The sequence below is a fragment of the Cynocephalus volans genome, chromosome 9, assembly GCF_027409185.1.
Source record: "Cynocephalus volans isolate mCynVol1 chromosome 9, mCynVol1.pri, whole genome shotgun sequence".
Lineage (NCBI taxonomy): Eukaryota > Metazoa > Chordata > Mammalia > Dermoptera > Cynocephalidae > Cynocephalus > Cynocephalus volans.
Genome location: NC_084468.1, coordinates 26,306,921 through 26,330,718, shown reverse-complemented (window position 1 = coordinate 26,330,718; position 23,798 = coordinate 26,306,921).

Sequence of the window (23,798 nt, the reverse complement as noted above, 5' to 3'; positions counted from 1 at the left end):
AAAGAAGTGCCGGGAGAAGTCTTCCTATAATGTTACACTCTTTTGGGGCAGCTGCTGCCACTCCTGTAGCAAGTACTAGAACAGACAGTATAATAGTAGCTCCTGTGCAAAGGACGTGAAGTGGGCCTGTAAGAGTGAGAGGATAATCACCAGGTGAAAGATCATCCTTCTTTTGGGATTGGGGGAAGAGTGGAGGTCCTGGAGATTTTCAGTTTTGTGGGTCCTAAAATGGATGAAGTGTGAGGAGATGTTGGGTTGGGGGTTGAGCAGAGGGACCCCTCTGGTTTGGTGTTAACAGATTCTTTGGGTAAAGTCTCAGGTGCTAGTTTTACCAAGGATTATTGATACCGGGGGGCCTTTCCTAGTACTTTTACTGCCATGGGGTGGTGAGAAGTACTGTATAAGGCCCTTCTCAACATGGTGAGAGGGGCTTTGGGATTCAGGTTTTAACATACACTTGCTGTCCTGGGCTCAGTTTAAAGTCTGAGAGGATGGTGGGGAAAGGGTGAGGTAATAGAAGGTTGGCCTGTTCCCTAAGATCCCTAATGAGCGAAAGAGTAGGGAGATACTGGCCTAAAGGCAATGAGCGGGAAGAGAGAGGTGTGAGAGTGAAGGGCCTACTGTACATAAGTTCAAGGGGGCTGAGGCCTGTGGGCTTGTTGGGGACAGCCTGTAGGCGAGTAAGTGACTGGTGGGGAGGCCAAAACAAGGGATGATTTCTGAGGTGAGAGCATGCATTAAAGCTCTAGCATCCTCTGAAGTGCAGGGAAAAGCCTCAATCCAACCTGAAAAGGTATCTACCAAGTTTATAAGATAGAATGTTCTCTTGTGGGGAGAGTAATATAAGGGCTGAGGAAGGCATAGTAGGAGTTCATAGCCTATAGGAACTGAATTATGGCAATCTAAAAGGATTTACTCAGCTTGCATGGTAGGGAGGACACAGTGACCAGAGAGAGTATACCAATTGTCCTTTCTCTGTGCCCCCAACTGTTGGAGGTGTTACATTTCTTGGGGCGTGTATTGTGATAAGGGTGTGGGAGCCATGAGAAAGACCTGAGCAAGAGAGGAAGAGTGGGGTCCTGGTGATTGAGCAGCCTGTTCTGTGGTTAAATCTGCCAGTTTGTTTCCCTGGGCTATGGGGTCATTGGAGGTTTGGTGTCCTCTGCAGTGTATAAACCCAACCTCCTTTGGGAGTTGTACAGCCTCAGCAGCTTGTATTAGATTTACTATGGCATAACCCGCCCAGTGGGATGGGTGTGGAGGTGGCACTCCCATCTATGAACTGTGTAATGGGATGTGGGGAGATGTGTGGAAAGGGATTGAGAAAGAGGTCTAAAGGCTCCACGCAATTGTGTTTTAAGGGTCTTGAGAGTTTGGGGATGAAAGTGGCTGGATTTAAAGGAGAATGAGGTTTAAGAAGAACTGAGAGTTTTCAATGAAAGTAAGGTGAATAAGTTTTAGGTAGGAAAGGGAGAGAATTGACTTGGTCTTATGGCTGAGAAGGTCTTGACTGTTTGTTGTTGAAAAGTTAGTTTAGAGCTTTCTTATGGTAAAAGGGCAGCTGCCGCCAAGGCCTGTTATCAGGGGCCCATTCTTGAGATGTGGTGTCTAGTTATTTAGAGAGTTTTGTAACTGGGGAGAAAATATCTCCTGCCTTTTGTCCCAAAATCCCGACTGCCAATCTTTGGGTTTTGGTGACATATAGGATAAAAGGATGGGATAGGTTTGGGAGAGAGAGAGCTGGGGCTGCGAGGAGAGTGGCTTTTAATCACTGGAATGGAGAATGAATGGGCTTTGTGGGATCTAAGGGAATGGCAGGATCCCACTGGGTGCCCCACAAAGTGGCTTTGTGAGCACACCAAGGTTAGGAACCCATAGGCAAAGGTACCCTGCAAGCCCCAAAAAGAAAGGATTTCACCCTTTGTGGTCGGAGTAGGGAGTTCAGAAATTACACTCTTGAACTGAAGGAGAAGAAATCTGGGCCTTGCTGGGGGACATTCGATATCCCCTGGAGGCCAGGAAATTAAGGAGAGCAACAGTGTGGGCCTGTGAATCCTCATAGGAGGGGCTCAAAGGAGGAGGTCATCCATATATTGTATTAAAGTGGTAGAGGTTAGGGGGCAGAGTTCAGATAAGTCTCGAGCTAAGGCCTGGCTGGAAAGTGGGGGCTATCCCCAAACCCCTGAGGTAGGACTGCCCAAGTAAGTTGTTGGGGATGGCGCATGTCAGGATCATTCCTGTACTAAACGGTATGAGCCTTTAGGTTTTATAACCAGAAGGGTGGGTGTATTAAAAGGTGAGCAGGTAGGCCACGAGAGATAAGAAAGGAGTTTGTGTATGATGGGTTTTAAGCCTACTAGGTGTTTGTTAGCGATGGGGTACTGTGGGACATCAGGGAACAAAGAAGTGTTCCACAATATAACAAGGATAGGGGAATGGTGCATATCAGTGAAGGGAGAAGAAGTGTCCCATACTAGGGATTAACCTTGTCTGAGAGGGAGGGGAAATTGGAAACCTCAGGGGCCAGGTCTGGGTGTGGCCTGTAACAGGAGTATTGTAGCTGGAGTTAAAGTGTTTAGGGTAAGAGTAGCTTTGAATTTGAAAAGGATGTCCTATCCCAGTAAGGGACATTGAGGCATTATGAAGAATTTGTGTGTGAATTGGGTGTGTTGTAAGTTGTAAGAAAGGGCTTGAGTGATCCATGGGTAGTATTCTGATCCCGTTACCCCTACTATTGTGATAGAGGATGGGGTTGTTGGTCTTGCATATTCAGGAAGGGTAGAGTAAGTGGCCCCTATATTGATGACAAAAGAGATCGGCTTACCTGCTATGAGGTGAGTTACCATGGGTCCACATGTGGTGATCTCCCTGGGGGCCTCAGGCCCTGGGTATCATCAGTCCTCGGACATCATCAGTCCTCCTCCTAGGTGAAGCCAAGAATCTCTGGTAGGGATGGCCATGAAACCAAAGGCTGTAGATTGGGGACTGGGCCACTCCCTCTCTGGCAAGTGGCACCGTCAATACCCCAGTGACCTGGCTGTTTGTAGTAAAGATGGGTTATGACAGGCCTGTGCCTAGTGGCCCGGTTGAGTGCATTTGAAACAGTTTCCAGGTGGCTTGCTCCTTGAGGTAGCCAGCTTTGGAGTATGTGCGCCTTGGATGGCATTAGCCAGGAGCTGGTATTTGGCCTGATCTCTTTTATAGTTTTTTGAATATCAGGGGCTGACTGGGTAATGAAATGAGTGTGTAAGAGGGCCATGCCTGCAGGGTGGTTTGGGTCTATACATGTGTATTCATGTAAAGCCTCAGAGATGTGGGTTAGGAAGTCTTTGGGATTTTCAGTGGATCTCTGTGTGATTTCTCTAAGCTTGTCATAATTGACTGACTTGTGAGTAGCCTTTTGGAGGCCACGAAGTAGGTGTGTGATCAGATTATCCTGGAGATCCCAATCCCCATGGAGAGCCTGGTAGTTCCAATTTGTGTCCATACAAGGAACAGCAATGGCTCCCACAGGCTGCCTACTATTTTGAGTGTGTACCTGAGCTGCCATCCAGACCTGCTCCCTGTACTTGGACTCACACAATTCCTTCCATACCAGCCACTTCACAGAAGGGTTACAAAAAGCTGGAGCTGAGTCAGGGTTGTTACCTGACGAAGGTGGAGAAGGGAAGGAGTTGGGCTGAGGATGAGCATCTGGAGGCCAGGTATGGGGAAGAGAGAGAAATGTGGAGGGATGATGGATCAGAAGATTGATTGGAGTTGGGAAGGAGAGGCCGAGCATGAGCTAGGAGAATTTGAGGCACAGGACAGTTTTGACAGAGAGAAGTATGTGTTCAGAGATAGGAAAAGGCCTGAACAAGGAATCTCTACAGCTTTTGCTGCTTTGGTGAGTGTCTAAATCAAGTGCCATCTTGTGGCCACTGGGATCCACTGTAATGAGGCATTTGTGTTTTAATGTCTCCCTGGAGGTCAAGTAATTGGCCAGGAGATGGCCTAGAGGTATAGAGCACAGAGTACAGTAGAAAATGAGATGTTTAGGTTCAATGTCTCCCCGGAGGCCAAGAAGTTGGCCAGGAGACAGCCCAAAGGCATAAAGCGTGCAGGTTTGGATCATGAGGATCCTGTGTAGAGGGTGTGAAAGGGCAGTCAGTCCTGGGAGAAGAAGAGTGCCAGCAAAAGGCATCCCCTTTGGTGCCCACCTTCTTTTCGATAGAAAAGCCAACGACCAGCTAGAGGAGCATCCTCCAATTGCTGGGGTGCATGAGAGGAGGTCCCTTGTGCAGACGCCTGGGCTTTGTAGAGACCAAAGTCGTACAGAGTAGTTGGGGGAACCCGTAGAAGTAGGCAGGACAGACCCACTGACTCATCCTGAATTGAGGCTGGTGTTGGATGCACTGGTCTGAAATGGCAAAAGGAGAGTCCCCAGTGCACCCAGTTCCAGCAGGTCTGGGAAGGGCAGCCAAGGACCAGTCACCCCAAGAGAGAGGGGATCATCAACAATGTCTGCCAAAACCCTTCCTGGGTTTCGGCACTATAATGAAAGAAAGTGAGCCGAGAATCCGGATACCTTCAAGCTTTATATTAAAGGAAGAAAATCTGCCGGGCTGGGTTCAAAGTGGCAGACAGCCCAGGGCTGTCCTGAAAATGGTGGACAGCCCCACCAATGGGTTTGTGAGAATTTATATTAGCTTTTGGGTGTGAAATGTATGGGGGGAGGGACCATTAGGTTGATGTAACTGGGTGGAGAACCGTGCCAATGCAGAAGCCGGAAAGTTGTTTCTAAATCAGGAGGCTTCTTGTAAAGGGAATGGGGGAGGGGCTTGGTGCTGGAGTGGAAGGCGAGACAGGCAGCTGTTTCGTGCTGGTGCTTTTTGTATGCACAGTGGCACAGGCCATGTCCAAAATCCATCAATTATTTAAATTCTTTTATTTATTACAGAAATCTGTAGAGTCATGTAACACTTAATGATGGGGATACATTCTTAGAAATGTGTTATTAGGTGGTTTTGTCATTGAGCAAACACCATGGACTGTACTTACACAAATCTAGATGGTATAGCCTACTGCACACCTAGGCTGTGTAGTATAGCCCATGGTCTATCACTAAGTGAAACATTGTTATTTAGTGAATGACTGCATTATTTTTCAAAAAATGTAAAAAAGATGTATTCAAAATAATACTTGAATAAATAAAAGAAGAACTAGTGGTGCTCAGAGAAGTCAATAAAGGTGTCATTAAAGATGGGTAGAATTTTAGAAAAGTGATTTGGTGGAACTGGGAGTGGCAAATATGGGGAATGTATTCCAAGCCTATTGAACAATGTTCACCAGGCAAGAATCCCTTCAGGCCAATGGCTAGGACTTATTGATTTTGTTTTACCAGCATTATGAATAGTGTCTTTTACATAATTTTTTCTACACAGAAAAGAATGCCTTATTCAATTATTCTTTGTTGGTTTTGATAAGAATATACAAAAAGTTGGGCCTCTGTATTTAAGGGTTCTGCATCACTGCATTCAACCAACCTTGGATAGAAAATATTCAGGAAAAAATAAAAATGAAAAATAATACAATAACAAAAAATAATACAGATTTAAAAAATACAGTGTAACAGCTATTTACATAGCATTTACATTGCATTAGGTATTATAAGTAAAGTAGAGATGATTTAAAGTATACAGGAGAACGTGCCTAGATTATATGCAAATATCACACCATTTTATATCTGGGACTTCAGCCTCTTGGATTTTGATACCCATGGGGGGTTGGGGGGTCCAGGAAGTAATCCCCCACAGGTCCCCAGGGACTGTAATTTTATTCCAACTTAAAACTAGAGATAGTCAATGCATAAAAGTATGCTGTTTTATTTGGCATTGGAATATAATGAGACACACTAACCTGAGGTTTCATCATTTACTTAGAAAGAAGAGTTCATGAATGATCCACAAAGATTCAAGACATACATATAGGGGGACCTTTGAGTGTAGTAGAAAGTTCACAGACTATAGAGCCACACTGCCTTCTGTGAATCTCAGTTCTTCCCCGATTAGCTGTGGAAGTTTGGGCAATTCAACCTTTGTGCCTCAGCTTCCTCATTGGTAATTTGGAGTTAGTAAAAATAGCACAAACTCAAAGGGTTCTTGTGAGGACTAAACGTGTTAATACAAATAAAGCATTAACAACAGCATTTGGTATATATAATAAGCCTAGAAGAAATGATAGCTATTATTGTTACTACATCCAATAGGTTTATTACTCTTTTCAGTGGAATTAAATTCAGAAACTCAAACCATGTCACTTCAAATCTAGTTTAATATATATTATTTGTACAATTGTACATTTTAACATGTGTGTGCAATTATCCCATTGTTAGCTCCTGCAAAATGAAGCAGATGCCTCTAATATACAGCCATTTGGGCTGGAAGAGATACTCTGTGATTCACTTTGTTTCCATTAATAAATATATCTAAATATTAATTTGAATTGTTTGAATTGTATTATTATCTCATTTAAAAGAGTAAGAAGATACATTAGAATGTAGGATTGTTCCTCAGGACTCAGGGAAATTCTATTCTGCTTTCAGAAAAACAAAGCAAAATTTACTCTTATACTTATCATTTCTAGTACTCCTTTTTTCCAGTTATATGTGGGTATAAGATTTACTAAGTTAACAATTTCTTTTTCTCTGAGTTTCCTTTATTTGCCTGTTCATTTATTTATTAGTTTTTTCTTCGTGGCTGGCTGATGTGGGAATTTGGAACATTGACCTTTGGTTCCTTTAAATTGCTTCAAACAAAGTAAGAGAATTTTATTTATTTTTATTATTTATTTATTTATTTATTATGAATATTAATGAGATGCAATGCTGATTGTCACCCCTCATGGCATGATGTGAGGGAAAGATTCATACTGGCAGCATACCCACTACCAGAAATTCCTTTTGTACCCTGTATCCCCCACCCAATCATCCCCACCTCCCTCCCTCTCCCACTTGACCTACCCCATCCACTCCACCTTGTAGCCCAAGGAATGTTCTCTCCCTTTGAAAAAATAACACACTACTGTGGTCAGTCTTTTCTTCCTTCTTTCTCTGTTAGCTCCTACTTGTGAGTGAGTACGTGTGGTATTTATCCCTCTGTGCTTTGCTTATTTCGCTCAACATAAGTTTCTCCAGGTTCATCCGTGTTCTTGCAAATGGGAGTAGCACATTCTTTTTTATGGCAGAGTAGTATATTCCATGGTGTATATGTACCACAGTTTCCTTATCCAGTCATTTCTCGATGGACATTAAGGTTGGTTGCATGTCTTGGCTATTGTAAACAGAGCTGTGATGAACATGTGAGTCCAGGTATCCCTTTGACATGATGATTTCCATTCCTCTGGGTATATGTCCAGAAATGGGATTGCTGGATCATATGGAAGATCTATCTGTAGTTGTTTGAGAAAACTCCATGATGTTTTCCATAGTGATTGTAATAACTTCTTGTCCCACCAACAGTGTAGGAGTGTTCCCTTCTCTCCAACCCTTGCCAGCATTTGTTATTCACTGTCTTTTTGATTATAGCCAGTCTAACTGGGGTGAGGTGCCATCTCAGTGTAGCTTGAATTTGCATATCCCTGATGACTAGAGATGTCGAACATTTTTCCATGTGCCTGTTGGCAATTTGTATGACTTCATTTGAAAAATGTCTATTCAGCTCCTTTGCCCATTTTTAAATTGGGTTATTTGGTTTTTTACTGTATAATTTCTTGAGTTCTATTTATATTCTGGATATTAGTCCCTTGTCAGATGTATCATTAGAAAATATTTTCTCCCACTCTGTAGGTTGTCTTTTCACTCTGTTGATTGTTTCCTTTGCTGTGCAGAAGCTTTTTACTTTGGTATAGTCCCATTTGTTTGTTTTTTCTTTTGCTGCTTGTGGTTTTGGGCTCATGTTCATAAAGCCTGTGCCCAGACCTAGTTGCTGAAGTGTTTCACTTATATTTTCCCTTAGGAATTTTACAGTTTCAGGTCTTATACTTAAGTCTTTAATCCATTTTGAGTTGATTTTAGTGTACAGTGAGAGATGCATATATAGTTCCATTCTTCTGCATATACATATCCAGTTTTACCAGCACCACTTGTTGAAAAGGCAGTCTTTTCCCCAATGTAGATTTTTGTTGCCTTTTTCCAATATAAGAAGGCTGTAAGCTTGAGGGGTGATTTCTGGGTTCGAAATTCTACTCTACTGGTCTGAATGTCTATTTATATACCAGTACCATGCTGTTTTTGTTACAATAGCTTTGTATTATAATTTGAAGTCATGTAGAGTAATGCCTCCAGGTTTATTTATTTATTTTTTTGCTCAGGATTGCATTGGCTATTCAGGGTCTTTTGTTGTTCATATGAAAAATAAACTATTTTTTTTAAAATTTCTGAGAGGAATGTCATTGGCATTTTGATGGGGATTGTATGGAATCTTTAGATTGCTTTGGTTACTGCAGACATTTTCACAATGTTAATTCTTCCAATTCAAGAGCATGGTGTATCTTTCCATGTTTTTGTGTCCTCTTTAATTTCTTTCAGAAGTGGTTTGTAGTTCCCATTGTAGAGGTCTTTCATCTCCTTGGTTAAATTTATCCCTAGGTTTTTTCATTTTTTCATGACATTTGTAAATGGGCTTGCTTTAGTTCTCTTTCTGTTAGTTCATTATTTGAGTATATACATGCAGCTAATTTGTGGGCATTTATTTTGTATCCTGCAATGTTACTGAATTTATTAATCAACTCTAGGAGTTTTTTGATAGATTCCTTAGATTTTTCTACATATAATATTATATCATCTGCAAATAGAGAAAGTTTGACTTCGTATTTTCCAATCTGGATTCCATTTATTTCTTTCTCTTGCCTGATTGCTCTGCCTCGTATCTCTAGTACTATGTTAAATAGAAGTGGTGAGAGTGGGCATCCTTGTCTTCTTCCTGTTCTTAAGGCAAAGGCCCTCAGTTTTACCAGGTTCAGAATGATACTGGTAGTGGACTTGTCATAAATGGCTTTTATTGTGTTGAGATATTTTTCTTTGATACCTAATTTGTTGAGACTCTTATCATGAAGAGATGTTTAATTTTGACAAATGCTTTTTCAGCATCTATTGACATAATCATATGGTCTTTTTCCTTGAGTTTATTGATGTGATGCATCACATTTATTGACTTTCATATGTTGAACCATCCTTGCATCCCTGGGACGAATCCCACTTGATCATAGTGTATAATTTTTTTAAATGTGTTGCTGTATTCTGATTTCTAATATTGTGTTGAGGATTTTGGCATCTAGGTTCATCCTGGATATGCCTGTAATTTTATTTATTTATTTTTTTGTTGTGTATTTATCTGGTTTTGGTATCAGAGTTATGTTGGCCTCATAGAATGAGTTTGGGGGAATAGCTTCTGTTTCAATAGCTTGGGATAGTTTGAGGAGAATTGGTATTAACTCCTCTTTAAAAGTTTGATAGAATTCAGCTGTAAAGCCATCCAGACCCGGACTTCTCTTTGATGGAAGATTGCTAATTACTGCTTCAATTACCTCACTTCTTATTGGTCTGTTCGGGTTTTCTCTTCTAGGTTCAGTCTGGGTAGTTTGTATGTGTCTAGAAACTTCTCTCTGTCTTCCAGATTTTCACATTTGCTGTCATACAGTTGTTTATAATAGTCTCTAATGATTCTTTGTATTTCTGTGTCATCGGTTGTAATGTCTCTCTTTTCACTTATAATCTTTTTTGGGGGGTCTTCTCTCTCCTTTTTCTTTTTTTTTTTTTTAAACCTAGCCAATGGTTTGTCTATTTTAATTATCTTCATGAAAAAACATCTTTTTGTTTTGTTGGCCTTTTCTAATGTTTTTTGGCTTTCTATTTCATTGAGTTCTTCTCTGATTTTAATTATTTCTTTCTGTCTACTACCTTCAGGTTTGGATTGTTGCTGTTTTTCAATTTATTTGAGGCATAGTGTTAGGTCATTTATTTGAAGTCTTTCCATTTGTTTGATGTTACCATTTATTGCATAAATTTGCCTTTTAGTACTGCTTTTGCAGTATCCCACAAGTTTTGGTATGATGTATCTTTATTTTCATTAGTTTCTAGAAATGTTATGATTTCATGTTTAATTTATTCTTGGATCCATAGGTCATTCAGGAGCCAATTATTTAGTTTCCATGTATTTGTACAGTTTCCAGAGTTTTGCTTATTATTTATTTCTAATTTTAGCCCACTGAGGTCTGAAATGATACTTAGAATGAATGATTTCAATTTTTTAAAAATTGGCTGAGGCTACATTTGTGACCTAATCTGTGGTCCATCTTGGAAAATGTTCCATGAGCTGACAAGAAGAAAATATATTCTTTAGCTGTTGGGTGAAATATCTGTATATATCTGCCAAGTCCAGTTGGTCTAAGGTGTAGATTAAATTCTGTGTCTCTTTGTTGACTTGTTGCCTGGAAGATCTGTCCTATACTGAGAGAGGAGTGTTCAGGTCACCCACTATTAATGTATTGGGTCCTATTTATTCTTTAGATCTAAGAAAGTTTGCTTTACATATCGGGGTGCTCCAGTATTGGGTGCATATGTGTTTATGATTGTTATGTCTTCTAGCTGGATAGATCCCTTTATCATTATATGATGGCCTTGCTTGTCTCTTTTTATGTTTTTTTGGTTTAAAGTCTATTTTTTCCGATATACGAATAGCTACTCCTGCTCGTTTTTGGTTTCCATTTGCATGGTATATCTTTTTCCATCCCTTCACTTTTAGTCTATGTGTGTCTCTACAGGTGAGATGTGTCTCTTTAAGACAGCATATACTTGGGTCTAGCTTTTTAATCCAACCAGTCAGTCTGTGTCTTTTGAATGGGGGGTTTAATCCATTCACCTTTAGGGTAGTTATTGACAAGTGTTGTTTAATTCCCATCATTTAATTGGTTCTTGTTTAGATGGTTTAAATATCTTCTGATCATTATTCCCTCTTCATTTCTCTTCTTCAATGTTAGTCAGAAATTTAAGGTGTGATGATTTAGCTTTTCTGTCTTTCTTACCAGCATTTGTGTTTCAACTGTGGGTTTTGCTCTTTCTTGTGTATCTATGATAGTGGTCACCATTATTCAGATTCCAGATGAATGACTCCCTTGAGAATTTCTTGCAGGGCTGGTCATGTGGTGGTGAACTCCCACAACTTTTGTTTGTCTGGGAAATACATTATCTGTCCCTCATTTATGAAGGAGAGCCTTGCTGGGTAAAGAATACTTGTCTGGCAATTCTTTTCTTTTAGAATTTTCAATATATCATTCTACTTTTTTCTGGCCTATAGAGTTTCATTTGAAAAGTCTGCTGTTAATTTGATGGTGGTTCCCCTATAAGTGACCTGACACTTTTCTCTTGCTGCTTGTAGAATTCTCTCTTTGTCTTTGAGCTTTGCAAATTTAACTGTAGTGTGTCTTGGGGAGGATCTTTTTGGATTGAATCTGTTTGGGGACCTTTGAGTTTCCTGGATCTGAAGGTCTGTATCTCACCCTACACCTGGGAAGTTTTCCATTACTATTTCTTTGAATAGGTTTTCGATTCCTTTGCATTTCTCCTCCCCTTCAGGAATACCCACAGTTCAGATGTTAGAGTGCTTGAGGTTGTCTGCTATCACTCTTATATTTTCATCATTATTGTTAATTCTTTTTTCCTTTTTTTGTCTGACTTATATTTCAAAAAGACCATCTTCAAGCTCTGAAATTCTTTCTTCTGCTTGCTCTACCTTGCTGCTCAAGCTCTCAGTTGTGTGTGTGTGTGTGTGTTTTAAAATATCATTGAGTGAATCTTTCATTTCTGGAAGTTCTGCTACACTCTTTTTTAAGTTATTAATCTCTTAGATTTCCTCCTTCATATTCTGGATATTTTTTCTTGTTTCATTGTGTTCTCTAATAGAGTCTTCTTTTATTTCATCAAGTCTTCTTAAGATCATTGCTCGGAATTCTTCTTCATACCTTTCAAGGTTTCCATGTTCCATGGAGTCTGACTTTGGACCATTACTGTATTCTTTCTGTGGTGTCATTTCTTCCTGTTTATTTATAGTTCTAGTTTTTTTCATTTATGTTTGGTCATTTGGTAGATGGTTTGCTTCTTCTATTACACTGAGTTTGGCTGTGGAGTGGCCCTGGTTGCTACTGTGGTGGTGAATTGTCTTTGCTTGACAGGAGGTGTGGTGGTGGTTATGTTAAACCACTTTGGGTCCTGTTCCAGAATCTGTATTCATAAAATGAGCCCCCAGCGGAACCTGGTTCTGCTGGGCTCACCTCAGCAAGTTGGACCACATGGCCTGGATCTCTCCTCCGGGTCCAAGGAGAGGTGAGGGGTCGCCTTTGCCACGGGGTTCGGCTGGGCTCACCTCAGCAGGCAGGGGAATGTGGGCTGGTGATCCCTCCTGGGTCCGAGAAGCGGGGAGGGGTCACCTTTGCCACAGGGTCTGGCTGTGCTCACCTCGGCAGGCTGTGGCATGTGGGCTGGCCCTAAGAGATTTTTAAACTATCTTTTGAAGTACTTAAAACATTTTTTCTTATGAGTATGTAGCAAAGGAAGGACAAATATATATATATATATATTTTTTTTTTTTTTTGGAAGGAAAGTTTTGTTCCCTAATGGAATAGTCACTACTTAAGAGTGCGGTAAAGACAATGTTTTCATGTGGTGTGTTATAACGATGTTGATAGTGCTTACACCTCATTGAAAACAATTTTACTTTAATTAGGTTGAGAGCTACCAAAAATATTACATTTTAATATTTGTGAGAAGATACAAAATAGAAATACATTCCAATTAGTGCTGATTTTTTGAATGCTATATATGTCAACTTGAATTGCACTTAGCTCATTTTACTGAGTTACATTGTTCTTATAAATGTATGTTTGGTTCTTGCTGCATCACACAAAGAAAAGGATTGATAACTTCAGGATGTATGAACTGCACTATTTTTACATTTACATTGCAAAATTATGGCCACATTTTTCCTTCAGTTTTAAAATAAAAAAGAAGACCTACTTTAAAATAATTACCTACAATTTGGACTTGACAAAGATGTCAAAGCTTATTTCCTTTCTTATAGCTCTTGTGGTGTTCTGCATTAAGAGGAAAATGTTTTGATGTGATAACTACTGTCACTGCATTTCATGTCTAGGATGATATAATTATGAAAAATAAAGGGAAGCAAAAAAAAGTTCTGAATTAGTTTCTTAAAATTCTTTTTAGAAAAAACGAGGAAATGATAACAATGTCTTTGTCTTTTCATTGCTTAAAATAAACTGCTCATTAATAATTCAATTTTCTCATCAGGCTTCTCAGGGCTACCACGTACTTCTTCCATGTTATTATACCAATTACTAAAACTGCTGCCTTGACATTGCATGTACTATAATAAACAACTTGGTATATTTTTTCTTACAATGTAATATCTTGCTTGACACTTGGCCTTACGGAATAACAAGAAAATTTGCTCATATATTCTTGGTAAATTTAGTTGGCAAAAATCAACATCTAGTCCTTTTGGCCAATACTCACATGTGATCAAAGTCACGCATCTTGCGTTTGAAATTAAAATAAAATATGTAGGACGACTTTCTGGAAAATTTTCAAATCCTGAAGTTCTAGAGCATACACTTCAAAGAACTTAACTGTTCATATTTCTATGTTCACTTAAAAATGACTCTAAACTAGGTCAACAGGCAAAATACCAGGTGCTGTGTCCATGGTGAAATATTCAGTAGTAAAGCAGAAAGAATAAAAGTATATAAAGGAATAACAGATTGTAATTCAAATAATTATAAGACATTTAAAACTTATGCTTTATCTCTACTTTCTATTCATTATATATTAATCTTTTGATGTGAAATGGAGATATAACACAACCTTTTTTTTCCCTAAGGAATTATCCAATTTTCAAGCACTAGTGAAAATCCAGTTTTTATGCTCTTAATATGGAATGTCATACTTATTATATAATAAATTTCTGTAAAATTTGAAGTCTATTTCTGAGGTTTAGAAACTATTTCAGGATTTTCCTTAAGTTTCCAATAATGCCACCAAATAATTTTGGATATTAATTTTTTCATAGTGTAATTTGTTATCTCAAAGAACAAGTCCTTTCTCAATTCTCTTTTTATCAGTGATTTCTTGGCTGAATTATTTTGTTTATTTATCCATTTGCTTTATAAAATGAATTTATCAAGTTTCTAATCAAACTGATATTCATCTAAAGTACAAACATTTTAAAATTAATTTTGTCATAAAGGTAATGTTTATAAAAATAAGTGATGATATGTTTCTGCATTTTCTATTTTCCTTTGATAAAACTGGTATAGCTTATGTTTATTACCCAAATTATGTGGCTAAATATCTTCTTAACAGTAATAGTGTCTTTAACAGACAGTTTTTATAGAGGGATCTTCCTTTGTCTTATCTCCTTCCTCCTTGATTGTCATTTTCTGAGTATTGTCTTTCAACTGTCATATATGACAGAACTATAACAAGAGTAAGAAACCATCCTGTTGTAAAGGTTAGTCAAATTGTCAAAGCCTGGAAGAGAAGGCATATATAACAAAACAATTTCAGGATATTGCTAATTTCTATCAACACAAATTTGGGACAGTTCGTTCTTCTGGGTAGAACTTGAGGGAAGAAAAAGCATTTAGACTAGATTGAAGTCGGTAATATGATTGACTAAACCTGAGTTTCTGGGTTGAACATTATAGAAGTTGAGTTTGGTTCTAATTTTTACTCACCTGTTAAGCGAGAACTGCACTCAGTGTAAGCCCATGATAAATGAAATTGAATTGATTTTTTTTTTTTTTTGTATATTATTGAAAACAAAATCAAAAGCCTGCAGGACATAAGAATGCGTGACAGACTCCTTTACCCATGTAGCTATAATTTTATTTATTTGTGTAGATTCAGATTTTCACGAGGTATAATTTTCTTTATGCTTGAAGGATTTCCTTTAACATTTCTTACAGTGTAGGTCTTCCAGTAATGGATTATTTCAGGTTTTACCTATGTAATAAATTTTATTTTACCTTTGCTTTTGAAAAAAAAAAATATTTTCGCTGTTAAGGAACTTTCGACTGAACTTTTTTAAAATTTTTTTCTTTCTATGCTTTACAGATGTCACTCTACTGCCCTTTGGCTTGAATTGAATTGTTTCTAGAAAGAAATATGCTGTCATTTGTATCTTTTTCTCTTTCTACATGTCTTTTTTCTCTAGGTGTTTTTGAGATATTCTTTTTTTATTATTTTTTAAGCAGTTTGATTAATCTATGCCTTTGTGAAATTTCTTCAACACTCTTTTGCTTGGAGTTCTTTGAGATTCTCTTTCTGTGAGCTTTTGTTTACACCAAATTTGAAAAACCATTTGAGCCATGATTTTTTTTTCAAATTTTTTTGCTACCTTTTATTATGTGGACTTGAATTACACATATATTTGGCTGCTTAAAGCTGGCCATAGTTTACTGATACTCTGTTCTCTTTTTAAGTTGTTTTTCTATATTTGTTTTATATCAGAGAGCTTCTGTTGTTATGCCTTCAAGTCTACTGTGTTTTTTTACCTGAAATGTCTAACATGCTGTTAAAACCATTACATTTTTCGTCACTGACATGTAAGGGTTTTTTTCTTTTATTTTTAATTGCAACATAGTTGATTATACGTATTTGTGGGGTGTGGGGTGTGGGGTGTGGAGTAGACTATCAATACTTATGTACAATATGTGATGATCAAATCAGGATAGTTAGCATATTCATCATTACAGAACATAATCATCCTCTGTCCATTAAACAATTAGTCACTAACCACTGTCCCCTCTCCCTCCCTTGTTCTCATCTATACTAACCACAGTTCTGTTCATTTTTACTTCTCGAATTTTTATTTGGGTCTCTTTAAAAAAATCTTTAATGTCTCCACTTAACATATTAAATATTTTCTGTAGCTTCTTCAACATGTAGAATAGAGTAATAACAACACCTTTGTCCACTAATTCTATTATCTGTGTCATTTGTGAATCATTTGTACTAATTTTCTTTTTCTTCTTGGTGAATCATAATTTTCTGTGTTTTCATGCCTGTCATTTTTTATTGAATGTGAGACATGAGAATTTTATCTTGTTAGGTGCTGGACATTTTTATATGCCTTAAAATATTCTCACACTTTGGTAGAGGACACACTACATTATTTAGAAACAGTTTGATTCCTTTTGTTTTTTATTTTAAACATTTTTAGGTGAGTCCACAGCAGTTTTAGTCTAAGGTTAATTTCTCTACTCTACAGAGGCAAGAACCTTCCTAGTCTAATGGATTCTACATGGATTGTGAGGTTTTCTTCTCTGGCTAATGAGAACTGATTTTTTTCTCTGGCCCTGTGCAAGCTCTGGGCACTATTCCCTCTAATCTTTTCAGTTGACTCTCTTTTTTTGGTCTTTAATTGAATACTTGAGAGGAATACCGCAGATCTCCAAAGTTCTTTCTGTGTGTCTGTCTCTCTTCGATGTTTTTTGAACTCTGAGCTATAGAAGAAAATTTCCATGGCTCAATTTGCTTTTGGTTTCCTGTTCTTGTAGTTTTTCCTTTCTTTCAGATATCACTGTACTTAGTTACCTGGTGTCTAATGATCAGAATATGCTGCAGATATTCTGTTTATATATTTTTGTCCAGCTTTTAAGTTGTTTCACTAAAGAGGTTATCTGGTCCCTGTTACTCCATGTTGGTTAGAAGCAGTAGTAATGTGGACTTATTATCTGTGACAATTTGACCCACTACTAATGTGCTAACATAATCCATGAGATACTCCTTTATCTAAGTCTTGAGAATATTTTAGTGGAACACCAGTGTCTTTCCAACAATACATACCAGTCTTGATTTTCTGCTGCATAAAACTCTGGTAATGGTATGATGGAGTCAGCTTGTACTAGCTCACAAATACTTACCTTAGGTTTTTAGGAATGTTACAAACTAGCTGTTAAAAACAACCATCATTTAAAAAATTAATTACATGAACTTATAATTAAATATTATATTAAAATAAATATAATAAATACCCAACACCCACCACTTGCTAATTATTTTATAACATTTTACTGTAATCAATGGTCTTGAAGTTATTTAAGACTATTACACCTATATGTTGAAAATGCTTTCTAATGGTGTCCTCCCAACCTTGTTTAGTGATATCACATCAGTAGCTTAAAATCAGGTATAATGTAAATGTTTACATCCTAGAAATCAGCAAATGCTAAAAATAAAGCTTGACTTCTTGTTTTTTGATTGTCTAGCCTTCTGAAAGTGACAGAGAAAATGTTAATAATGCAGATTTAACTTAACAGTGTGTCATGTCTGTGGCCAATTCATAGTGAAAAACACAAATTTTTTATCAGGGAATATTCTTTCGGCAATCAAAGTGTGAGATTGGCTTTTGCTTATGTTTATACTTAATCCTGTTAAAGAAGGGGTTTATAATTTGTAGTTTATAAAGAGTATTTTATGAAGAATGATACTTGAAATGTACTTGAAGTGATTTTTCGTCTAGCAAGTTGGCCACAGCTTTTTTATTCTTTGTATATATTATATAGTTGTTCTATAGTTTATTTTGATTTTTGAGAGATTATAATATTGGTCTGGGCATATATTTATGCTTCTAATGTTTTACTCTATAGTTATTTTTATGTTGTTTTCTAATTCCATTTTGTGATATATAAAACATGTTCTAGATTATTTGGCCTAAAACGTATAGGTAGTATTCCTCTAATTTATGTACTTATGTTATGATTTTTTTTTGAAATCTTTAATATAAAGTTAAAAATTTTAATAAGTAGAAATTCATTTATTTATTTTTAATAATCAGATAAGCATCTTGATAGTTACTTTTTTTAATCTAATAGAATAGGGTTTATTTTTAACTCCTGAAAAGATTTAGAAAAGATGAATTTCTTATTTTAGATTTCTTTGAAAACCCAATATGTTGTTTTAGGTATTTACAGACAAAAGATGATAATTTCTTTGGGATATCATTTTTCTGCAGCTTTTCTCAAAACAAGTATATGATTTAATTTGCCATGAATTTTAAGATTGGAAATCCTTATATCTTTTCACAATTAAAAAGTATTCATTTGTTCTCTAAACATGTTGATCAGGTATCATGTGCAGAGTCTTACTCAGTGTTAAGTGTATGTATGTGACAGAGAGAGCCTCTTTCAAGGTTCTTATTGTCCTGTGCAAGTAAATAATTAAATACAACTAAGCACGATAAAAGTTATATTAAGATGCATAAAAGTTAGTTACAATAGAAACATAGAAAAGGGAGGCTCAATGTTTTCCTGAGAAAGTTAAAAGAGTACACAATACATTTGATCTTTCTTCCTCCATATTAACTAGTAAGCATCACTTGTGAAATATCAGAATCTTCATATGTGAGGACTTGGGAAAAAAATCAGAGAGGATATGCAATTTTTCTTAAATTACACTGTTTCGTGGCTTACTGCACCTCTCTCACTACAGCAGCTCCAAGGATACTCATTGAACAGAGACCTATATCCTGAAGAAAGAACACAGTTGGAAAAAAATGGACAAAGAAAGCTCAGGATTGATAAAGACACAAGATTTGCACCCAGTTCATTGTTGCAGACAAGACAGATGAATACAATAGTGGCAGTGCCCAATATATCATAACATTCTACCTTTAAGAGCTTAATCTATGGTAAAATAAAAAACACATTCTCTAAGATTCCTGGGAATTACTAAGAGCCTAGTTACAGTAAGGAGATCGTCAAAAGAAAAATATTTACCTCAGCAGAGTTTCTGTCTTCAAAAAAATCCATTACATATAATACACTGGAAGGTGATGGTGAGGATTAGGACACAAATTGTGGAATCTAAAAGTCTTCAGATTTCATAAATTGTTTATACTTGTATATAACGCATAATCCTTGACAATACTCAAAAATGATATTAAGGCCACTTGCTAACCAATTTATCCGATCTGGATGTCAGTATGGAGAACAACAGTTCAAATCGAATCTGTCTTTTAGCTCTCCATAAAAACACTGGTAAGTAGAGGGTAGAGTGAAACTGCTGTGATGGGAAGGCATAATTTTGAATTGAGGAGGAGTGGATTGAATTCTAATTCTGCCACTTCTAAACGTAAGACTCTATGTATGTCCTCATGTATAAAATGGATGTAGTCACTACTATTCACAACTGTTTTGAGGATTAAATTAGATAGAAATGTGTATAAAGTATTACTACAATCAATGATTAACTAGCATTAAAAAGTGATAAAGGCTAACTAGACAGACACTCTTGTTTCTGTGTTATCTATTGGTCTCTTTGAGATTAAAAAAAAAAAAATCCCCACCAGATTTCACCAGAGAAAGAAAACAACAGACAAACAAATATATATTAACTGGAACCTGAGGAAACATGGTGCAGAGCAAGAGAGTGGGGAGATTCTTGCAACAAGAAGGAATTGGCACCATAGATTGCAGAGCAGGAACCAGATGGAGAGAAAGTAAGCTGGAAAACACTGCAGCTATTCCCACTACCACCACAAATGCCAGTGATCCTTGTACTGGGGGAGTCCCCCCAGTCTTTTGGAGGTCCACGTCTGAACTCACTCAGCACCCCTCCTCCCCAGGCAAGCAGGCAGGCTTGCCCAACTATTTAGAGCTTAGACCCGGTGTTCTGGGCCAAGCAAGCCTGAATCCCTTTATCTGGAGGCACAGCCTGCATTCTACAGTGCTCATCTGAGTGCCAGTGGGGTGGGGACGCAGGCTGCCTGGAACCTAGGCCAGACAGAGTGACTGAGACCCCTTGCATCTGAACTCTCTCAGCACCCCTCACTGCCAAGCAAGCAGGCAGATTGGCTGAGCAGAAAATTCACTGGCCTGCCTTCCACAGACTATGAGGGCTGAGCCCATGGCTGCCTGAAGGGCCCACAGTAAGCCTGGCTAGAGCACCATCTCCCCCTGTGATCCTCTACATGCTCACATAGGTTCCAACAGGGCCACAATGTCAGCTATTTGGAATCTAGACACCTGTGCCAAGTCCAGCGAGCCTGAATCCCTTTGTCTGGAGGGCCTGCCTTCATTCTGACATGGTCACTCAGGCATAGGTGAAACCAAGATGCAGGCTGCCTGGAGCCTACAACACATAGAAGGACTGAGACCACAGTGTCTGAACTCATGCAGCACCTTCTCACCAGGTCAGGACTCTCTATTACTGCTGGGCTCAGCTGCACCCATATAGGCTCACATTGGGCTCAACAGTGACTGGATAGCAGCTTTTCCTTCTTGTCACACGCTTCCAGAGAGCTGCTGTGTCCTGCATCATTCACATTGGCTTGCTCTAGTCTCAACAGCTGAGCCAGTGACCCTCCACGGACGTAACAGGAACTGCTGCAACAGAGTACATCTACCCACTCACTGACAGTAGATGACCCAAACCAATAAGAAACCCAGCCCAACAAGAAACTGCTGTGGGTCCCTCTACATAGTTCACAAAGACACCAACAGACGACTCTAAAATTGAATATAGTTGAAGAAGTCACAGGAAGGCTACACTACCAGACTTACCCAGAACAAATGTTAAAAGACCCAACGCAACTGTCAATATAGAATACTTCTATGGGAAAGAGTCTCTCCCTTCAAAAGCCACTCCTAGAATTAAAAGAAGTGACTACAGCACCAGATGACCAGACATCAATGCAGAGACAAGAGAAGCATGGAAAAACAAGAAAGCTTGACTCCCCCAAAATGGGACTACAATTCTCCAATACCAGACCTCAAAAAGCAGGACATTGATGAATTGCCTGAGAAAGAATCCCAAAGAGCAATACTAAGGAAACTCAAAATGATGGATAAAAAAATAGATAGAAAATCACAATAAGGTCAAGAAGATATTTGAGGATGTATATGAGAAATTCAACAAATAGATAAAAGCAATTAAAAAATGGGAGGAATCCTGGAACTGAAGAATTCATTCAAAGAAATTAAAAAAAAATACAACTGAGAGCATAAACAGCAGGCTAGAGCAAGCAGAAGAAAGAATCTCCAAACTAGAGGACAGGCTTTTTGAGTTAACAAAGTTGGGCCAAAAAGAAAAGAAAAAAAAAATTTAAAAAGAAATGAAAACATGAGAAGTCTTTCTGATAACGTGTTAAGCATACAAACATTCATATTATAGGTGTTTAGTAAGAAGATGCTCAAAAACCCCCAAACAGATTCAACCCCAAAAAGACCTCCCCAAGATACACTGTAGTCAAATTATCAAAAGTCAAAGACAAAGAATTGCAAACAAAGCAAGAGAAAAGCATCAAATTCTCTATAAGGGAATTCCCATTAGGATAACACAGACTTCTCAACAGAAACGCTACAGGCCAACAGAGAATGGGATGACATTTTCAAAGTGCTAAAAGAAAAAATAAATACTGTACAACCAAGAAAGAATAATATATCTGGCAAAACTTTCCTTCATAAATGAAAAATAGCATCTTTCCCAAACAAAAACTGCAGGAATTCACCACCACCAGACAGGCCCTTCAGCAAATTCTCAAGGGAGTCCTATATCTGGAATCAAAAGAGAGATATATGTCACCATAAATACACAAGAAAGAATAAAAACTGCTAGTAGAACAGATAAGCAAATGAGAAAGAAAGAAAATGTATTTTATCACTACATAAAGCACCCAACAGCAAAGATAAACAATAAAAGGGAAAGAAAGGAACACAAGAAATATAATACAACCACAGAGAAATTAACAAAATTGTATGGATGAGGCAATATCTTTGAATAACAACCCTGAATGTAAATGGACTACATTACCTACTTAAAAAAATATAGGTTGGCCGAATGAATTAAAAAATTAATTCAACTGCATGCTTCCTGCAAGAAACTCACTTTACCAACAACGACACATGTAGACTAATAGTGAAGGGATGGAAAAAGACATTTAAACAGAAACCAAAAATGAGCAAGAATTGCCATACTTATATAAGATGAAATAAAATTCAATCCAAGAACTATCAAAAAGGACAAAGAAGGGCATCATATAATGATAAAAGGATCAAAGTAGCAAGAAGATATAACAATCATAAATATATATGCACCTACAAATTGCAGCACCCAGATATATAAAGCAACTGCTGTTGGAAATAATTGGAGAGATAGACCCCAACACAATAATAGTTGGGGACTTTAACACACTGCTTTCAGCAATGGGTAGATCATCTAGACAAAGAATCAGTAGAGAAATATAGGATTTAAACAGCACCATAGACCAAATGAACTTGACAGACATATATAGAACATTTCATCCAATGACAGAGTGTACATTCTTCTCATCAGGATAGACCAAATGTTAGGTCACAAATTAAGTCTCATCACATTTTAAAAAGATTGAAAATTTTTTCAATATCAAATATCACGTATATTTTCAGAACACAATGGAATGAAATTAGAAATAAACAATAAATAAAACATTGAAAACAATACAAATTCATGGAAATTAAATAACTTGCTCTAGAAAGACCATGGGGTCAAAGAAGAATTCAAGCACCAAATCAAAAAAATCCTTGAACCAAATAAAATATAAGCAAAATGAACCAAAGCCGATGGGATACTGCAAAAGCAGTACTAAGAGGGAAATTTATTGCAATAGGAACTTACATCAAAAGACAGAAAGACTTCACATAAAGAACCTAAGTTAACTCTCAGAGAACTAGAAAAACAAGAACAATCTAATCCCAAAACGAGTAGATAGAAAGAAATAATTAGGATCAGAGCAGAACTAAATGAAACAGAACCAGAGACTGTAAGGATAATACAACAAACAACCAAACAAACAAAAACCCCCCAAAAATCCCGAAAGACAAAAACAACCCAGCAAAATGAAAAGTTAGTTTTCTAAGAGGATAAACAAATTAGACGAATCATCGGGCAGACTAATTTTAAAAAGGAGATAGAAGACCCAAATAAAACAATCAGAAATGAAAAAGGAGACATTATAACTGATGTCAAAGAAATACAAAGAATCATTAGAGACTACTATGAGCAACTCTATGACAACAATTTGAAAACTTGGAAGAAATGGATAAGTTTCTGGACACATAAAAACTACCAAGACTGAACCAAGAATAAATACAAACCTTGACAGACCAATAACAAGCAATGTGATTGACACAGCAATCAGCAGTCTCCCAACAAAGAAATGCCCATGACCAGATGGCTTCACTGCTGAATTCTACTAAACTTTTAAAGAAGAATTAACATCAGTCCTTTTCAAAGTATCCCAAAAATCTGAAACTGAGGCCATTCTCTCAAATTCATTCTTAGGCCAGCATCACCCTCATACCAAAATCAGACAAAGACACCTCAAAAAAGAAAGCCACAGACCAATATTCTTGATGAACATAGATGTAAATACCCTCAATAAGATATTATCAAACAGAATACAAAGCACAACAACAAGATTAGACACCATGATCAAGTTGGATTCATGCCAGTGATGCAAAGATCATTCAAAAATACAAATCAATAAATGTTATACTCCATATCAACATAAGCAAGGACAGAAACCACACAATTATCTCAATAGATGCAGAAAAAGCATTGGACAAAATTCAGCTTCATTTCTTAATAAAAACCCTCAATAAGATTGGTACAGAAAGAAAGTATCTCAACACACTAAAAGCCATATATGACAAACCCACCACAAAAATCCTGAATGGGGAAAAAATGAAAATTTTTCCTTTAAGAACAG